Genomic DNA, 7,128 nt, shown 5'->3' with positions numbered 1-7,128 from the left:
ATGTCAAGTACTTTAAACTAATTAAAAAAAAAATTTCACGAGCGGTGTGGCGCGACCAATAACCACCACAATAAAACTTTAAAGATAAGAATATTCTATCAAGGACAAGCAAAACAGATGAACTAGCACAAGTAACACCATTGTTGCGGTTGACCTTGAATTTGGACTTAAAATTTTTCAGCGAGCCGTATATTTACTTGATCCGCGTTGCAGAAAAATTCACTTCCGGTACGTGTTATTCTTACGGAGTTTAAAGCACTTGGAGCACGATAAATGAGAAAAAGTAACTTGCGGCTTTTAATGAGCGTTGATAAGGACTTCCGCCGCGCTGCTCGCGGCTTGGAGTCACTGGTCCAGCAGCAACTGACTGTGCAACGCAACAAGGGTCCTAGTATTACTAGGCCCGTGTTGCACAATAATTGGTTTTTGGTCGTTTACTGCGTTCTCTGCTGTGGGTTGCAGGGGTTATGTCCCCTGGGGAGGTGGGCGGGTTCTTTACTTGTGTTAGTTCATCTGTTTTGCTTGTGTGTTGCACAATAATTGGTGTTTGCTCGTTTACTGTGTTCTCTGCTGTGGGTTCCAGGGGTTATGTCCCCTGGGGAGGTGGGCGGGTTCTTTACTTGTGTTAGTTCATCTGTTTTGCTGGTCCTTGATAGAATATTCTTATCTTTAAAGTTTTATTGTGGTGGTTATTGGTCACGCCAGACTGCTCGTGAAATTTTTTTTAAATTAATGTAAAGTACTTGACATCTTGTTCGTTTTTATGTTAATTAAACTTACTCACTTGTGTTAACGTGCCACAGCAATGCCTCGGCGACGTGCATGGCGTCGTCGCTGGCGGCGCAGCGTTCCTGTGTATCGCAGTTTGAAGGCTCTTGATATTGATTTGGCTGGACAGTTTAATAAACAACAATTAATTGGAGGTCCAAATGTTTTTCGTGGACTCCATTTTAACTTAACATGTGATGTACAAGCAGTTTTTGGAGGTAGTACATGGCTGACGCTTGCTGTTGTATGGGGCAATCATGCAGATTATGGTGGCCTTGAAGCCTTTCCAGATGCTAACTTTTTGACATGGAAGACGTGGAGTATAGCTGAGACAACAGGACTTTTGGCTGAACAGCCTTATGGTACACTTGTTCCAAGTATGCCAGTTGTGTTGAGGCATGTCCGAAAGAACAATCTTCATATAAATGCAATCTAGGTAAGGGGCGAATGCCGTAGAGCTGTCTTTGTAAACTCGATCTGGGATTCCATCCGCACCTGGTGAGTTATTTGTTTTCAAGTCTTTACATTGCTTCTCCATGTCAGGTATACTTACTTCTATGTCGCCCGTACGGGAGTCTGTCCAACGGTCAAATGATGGTATGTTTGCACCATTCTCCTGCGTGAACGATTTCTTGTACGCGAAAATTAAAACTTCGGCTTTCGTTTTGCTATCTTCAACTGCCACAGCAGACTGGTCAACAAGGGACTGAATTGAGGCCCTAGACGCATTTAGTGATTTTACATACGACCAGTATTTTCTCAGGTTCTCTGCCAGATCTTTTGCTAAGGTGTGACGGTGGTAGTTGTTGTATACTTCGCGCACAGATCTTTTCACAGACACACGAATCTCTACTAATCTTTGCTTGTCGTCGTTTGTGCGTCCTCTTTTGAACGTAGAGTGCAGCAGACTTTGATTCCTCAGCATCTTACGACTTTCGTTATTAAACCATGGTTGGTCCTTTCCATCGTTTATGCACTTACTAAGCTATGTTCTATCTATTTTGTGAATTCAGGCAGCCCTTTGGGCAAGTCAGACAATGTGTCTGCCACCACGTTGTAATTTCCCTTCGGAAGTCTAATTTCAAAGTGATAGCTCTGTAAGGCTAATATCCACCTCATTAATGTGGTGTGTAACAGGGTGCGATTTGTGCTTTTACCAGTGGGGGGGATGTCTTAGGGGGTTAGTAGAATTATATATGTTACTATCTTGGACTGTGGCGTTACGCATGGTTAAACAGCTATTTATAAATAGATGTTAATGCCGAAACTCACTATTCACGCGTATGCACTACCAGAAAAGCCATCCCTTGTTATATCTTTAAAAGTACATTATAGATAAAGCTTATTTGCAAAATCATCTACATACAGGTATACAAGGGGAATTCAAAAAGTAGAGGCACATTTGTGAAAAGCTGTACTTATTCTGATGATAGAAAACTGAAACATATTAATAGTATTAGTAGTAAGACTTATTAAAAACTTTCAGTGTTCGGCTCCACAAATTTAAATTATATGTAAAGTTTTACTACAGTGCGTGAGAACTAAACATCCCAGGTTGGGATGCATAAACTAAAACCAGAGGAGGGGATGGTCTGATGCAGAGGGGGGGGGAAATCCCCCCCATCCCCCCCTGCAAATCGCACACTGGTGTGTAATATCTTGCATGAGAGAATACAGCTCAGCCCTTGGTGATCCTAGAGAAATACTGTTTGTTTTCCAAATGTTCAATACTGGTATCTTTTAAGAGCCCAAACTATTTCCAAGGCTTTGAGCTCCATGGCGGAATATGCACGCTTGCATCCCATTAATACTTCGCTCACAAAGAAGATCACTTTCACTTCAGTGTGTTCTGTAGTTTCATCCAGTTGGAACAGACACACGCCTAATCGACAAAATGAAGCATCCCTTGCCAGATAAAAATCTTTGGATATGTCGGGATGGTTTAAATTGTGAGCTGACTAGATCATCTCCAATTCCATCAAAGGCTTCCTCGCATTCTTCCGAGAAAATACATGGTTTATTGTGCCGTAGTAAACTTAGCAGTGCATCATTATTGACCAATGGTGCTGTCACTAGCGCCACAAGAATGTATTGATGCCAAGAAAAGCCTTCAATTGCTTTTTCGTGCTGGGGTGCAGGAACTGTTGCAGTGTTTCCAACTCATTTGGGTGGAGCATTATCCCTATAGGTGAAATAATGTCACCTAAAAACTTTATTGACCGAAATTCGGTTTTCTTAAATTCGCCATAACTCCAGCCTCAGAAAACTTTCTCAACACATGCTCCTACCATTCAAGGTGTCTTCCCAGGTCTTTGTGGCTATCAAAATCTTGTCAACACAGAGTTTTAATTTATCTAATAAAGCCGGACCTAGTACGGTGTCCAAAGCAGCAATGGAAACTTCCGCACTCACACTGAGTGCAAATGGTAATACTCTAAAATGGTAATTACAGCTAGCGAATATAAATCTGTATACTTCTGTGCAGCTTCTGACAATACGACGTGCTAGTGTGAAGTTACAAATATATACTGGTAAGAAATTTCACACTTTGAAATTTCTGCATTTGTTCCTCAAGACTTTCCACGTGAGTTCGCATTGGAATAATGATTTTGTTAATATCATACAGGTCAAGAACGAGATGTATACCGCCATCTGCCTTAGTTGCTGCTAGGACTGGACTACTATAGGGTGACAAAGAAGTCTCAAGTAACTGTCAGATGAGTAACCTATGGATCACTTTCGATACTACTTCTCTTTTTGACCAAGGCACAGAGTACGTGGCACGAAAAAACTTTTGGTGTGGCGTTACTTACATATCGTACGAATACCCATTAATGATTCCAGGTGTTCTGGAAACACTCAGGCATATTCATTTACAAGCTGAGTTGGTTCACGTTGCTAATTATTGTCCCAAGTAATTCTACTCAGTAGCTTTGACCACTGTTTCCTGTTGAATCGTATTTACTTCAGACTTGTAGTCATCAACCACGTTAGGGTAACCCTCGATGAAATAGTTACTCCCTATGTGAAACACCTCTGGTTTTCCGAAGGTTACTCTGAGTTGTCTGCAGTAATTATTATATATTGCAGTAGTCTTTATTAGGGTCTGTTCAACAACATTTTCCATTGTTTACTAATGTGCACAAAGTTCGAGAAAGGCCTGTTTTTGCGTCCTTTTCTCGCAATAGATCTAAGCCTAGGATACATGGAACCGCTAAGTTTCTCATGACTAAGAATGAGCATTTAATCGCTTCTTTTTCTGGGTCCATCACGGCCTGCACCTGGCTCTCGATCAACTGTACACGACTGCGAATGTTTCCCACAATTTTACAGTTCTGAGCAAACAGTACCGGTAACCTTCTCACCTGACTGACACATCTATAGAACCGATGGTCGATAACAATGCACTAGCTCAAGAATCATTGACTAGTATTCCATTTATGCCAGTCTTTATGGCTGCCTGGACTAACTCAACCGACTGCTACCTACACTGCTGCGTGTCAGGAATTAGCTCTTTTCTCAGATCTATGCCCTCATTATAGCGTAACATATATGCTTCCACGCTTTGTGTGGATCGCCTCTGGGCCTTACCAACCATGGCTTCATCGGTCGGTTTAAGTTTTGTAAGTAGGCTGTTTATGTTTTCTTATTGGCAACGTTACGTAGCGCTCTGTACGAAAATCACTGGCTGTGCTGTGTGCAGTCTGTGGCTAGTTTGCATTGTTGTCTGCCATTGTAGTGTTGGGCAGCGGCAGCTGGATGTTAACAGCGCGTAGCGTTGCAAGTTGGAGGTGAGCCGCCAGCAGTGGTGGATGTGGGGAGAGAGATGGCGGAGTTGTGAAATTTTTAAAACTGTATGTCATGAACTGCTATGCATATTATGAGTTTTCAACATTATTAAGGTAAATACATTGTTTGTTCTCTATTAAAATCTTTCATTTGCTAACTATGCCTATCAGTAGTTAGTGCCTTCCGTAGTTTGAATCTTTTATTTAGCTGCCAGTAGTGGCGCTCGCTGTATTGCAGTAGTTCCAGTAACGAAGATTTTTGTGAGGTAAGTGATTTGTGAAAGGTTCAAATGGCTCTGAGCACTATGGGACTCAACTGCTGAGGTCATTAGTCCCCTAGAACTTAGAACTAGTTAAACCTAACTAACCTAAGGACATCACACACATCCATGCCCGAGGCAGGATTCGAACCTGCGACCGTAGCGGTCTCGCGGTTCCAGACTGCAGCGCCAGAACCGCGCGGCCACTTCGGCCGGCGATTTGTGAAAGGTATAGGTTAATGTTAGTCAGGGCCATTCTTTTGTAGGGAATTCTGAAAGTCAGATTGCGTTGCGCTAAAAAATATTGTGTGTCAGTATAAGCACAGTCTTGTATAATTGTTATAAGGGGACGTTTCAGTTTGACGCGTTAGAGTATTCTGGTTGTGGATCACCTTCACAATGCGTACGGCTTCGTGCTGTTATCTTTGCTGAGAGTAGGCTGAGGCACTGGTATCACATTTATGTTATTCACAGGCACATTCCCTTCTGAAGGGCTGTGCTGTGCTTGCCAATATGCTGGTTTCTGCCACTGTTCATTGGCTGTGCGCGTGTTTTTATTTGGAAAGGAAGCCTTATAGCTACCCTGCACTCGCCTTTCGCTACTGAAGTTAAAGTTGTTCCCGTTTTCACTAGGGGATCTATTCACATTGCTACTACTGTTGCACCCTGACTGATTACCATGCCCGTTTTTTTTGTCTCCACTTTTATCAGCGTCTTAATCATTGTCTCTTTAAGGAACCGTTCTTTGGTGGGCTGCTCCGATTTTGGTTTCGTTGCTTATGATTGCTATTTTGTCCTCTGTCATTATTTCTAAACTCACTCATCTTTGCGCCTTCCTGTATCAAACTGAGTGATTTATGGTAGCCATAGACTACTCGAGGTACATATCAGGGACATGTACCAGTTTCTCGCGTATCGAGATCGGCAACTTCACTTTCAATATATGACGCATATCTCTTGCCAACATGAACTCGTCCAATATCGCGTTTTATTTATGTACTTATCGAAATATTTTTGGAGGTTCCCTTGCTTCGGGTTGTATGGTTCGGCGCTATAGAATTGTTTTCCTAGTCTTTCCTGTACACAGACAGATCGGAGGCGTCACGGGAACATCTTTTCAAACTACGCATACATTTGACAGTATTAACAACCTCATTTGCCTATACAGGGCCACACCATCTATGAAAGAAACAACAAATTGCATTTTCTGTCGTTCCGTCCATGAAACAGGTGAAATATTTCTGAAGCTTTTAATAAATATTATGGGGTGCTGCGATTTCTGTTCCTCTGGGAACGATTTGAATTGTCTATGTTTAATTAGTGATTGTTCGTGTTTTACTTGCGAAGCTGTTGGTATCACACCAACTCCCGTGGCACCAATATTACCTCCTAAACCGCAGGGACTGTAGTTGCCCGCAGTTTCACGAGGTAACTGCTCGCTATTTACCGTATTTATCGGTACATTGTCGTACCGATAGCCAACATTTGGTAAACTATTCTATTCTTTTTGCTTGCCATCTTTCTCCAAAGCTGATGCATTTCATGTAATTCAAGGGATAGTCGTGTGTTCGAATCTTGATTCTCGTTCCACATCTCTGTAAGGCAACTGTTACCATCTGTCTTCGCTCGATACTATTAGACAACTCAACTACATTAATAGTGAGTGTCTTGACTCACCAGTGCCTACTGGGCATTGTCAGGTTTAGTCCCTCTAGAGTAAACGCCTACCACATTTTTTGGTATATGCTTATTCTGACTAACCAATCCCTCAACTTGATCACCCAAGCTATCCATTTCTTTCTTAAGGTGAGCAATAATAGAATTATCACGATCATCTAAGATTTTATTGATCTTATCAACGAAAGATTGTCTCTTTCTGTTTCCCTTTGTTCTTTCTCTTTTAATATTTTCCTTTCCTCCTTCCAATTCTCTGCTATTTCAATTTCCTAACCTTGAATTTCCCTTACATCAAGCTTAGGAAAATCGTTTCCAGGCGCCGGCGGCCATAGCATATCAGTTGAAGCCACAACCGGCTCTGTTTTATCTTGGGCGTCAGCTGTTCTGGTGCCTGCTTGCTGTACCAGCATCTTATCACTAGATCCAGGCAACACATTTTCTATTCTTCGGGTCCCAAAATTCATACTGTCGACTCATCTCCCTCGTCAAGTTCGGTAAATGGACATTGTTGCATATCTGCGGCCATCTCGACCTCTGATGTAACATCTGCTCCTGTTTTTTTCCTTCCTATGAGTCTACCCATGTAAAAACAATACTAAATCCACCCACAAAAGACAAAAACGCACAATGAAACT

This window comes from Schistocerca nitens, chromosome 2 (assembly GCF_023898315.1).
Source record: "Schistocerca nitens isolate TAMUIC-IGC-003100 chromosome 2, iqSchNite1.1, whole genome shotgun sequence".
NCBI lineage: Eukaryota > Metazoa > Arthropoda > Insecta > Orthoptera > Acrididae > Schistocerca > Schistocerca nitens.
Note: the sequence above shows the minus strand (reverse complement) of the source record.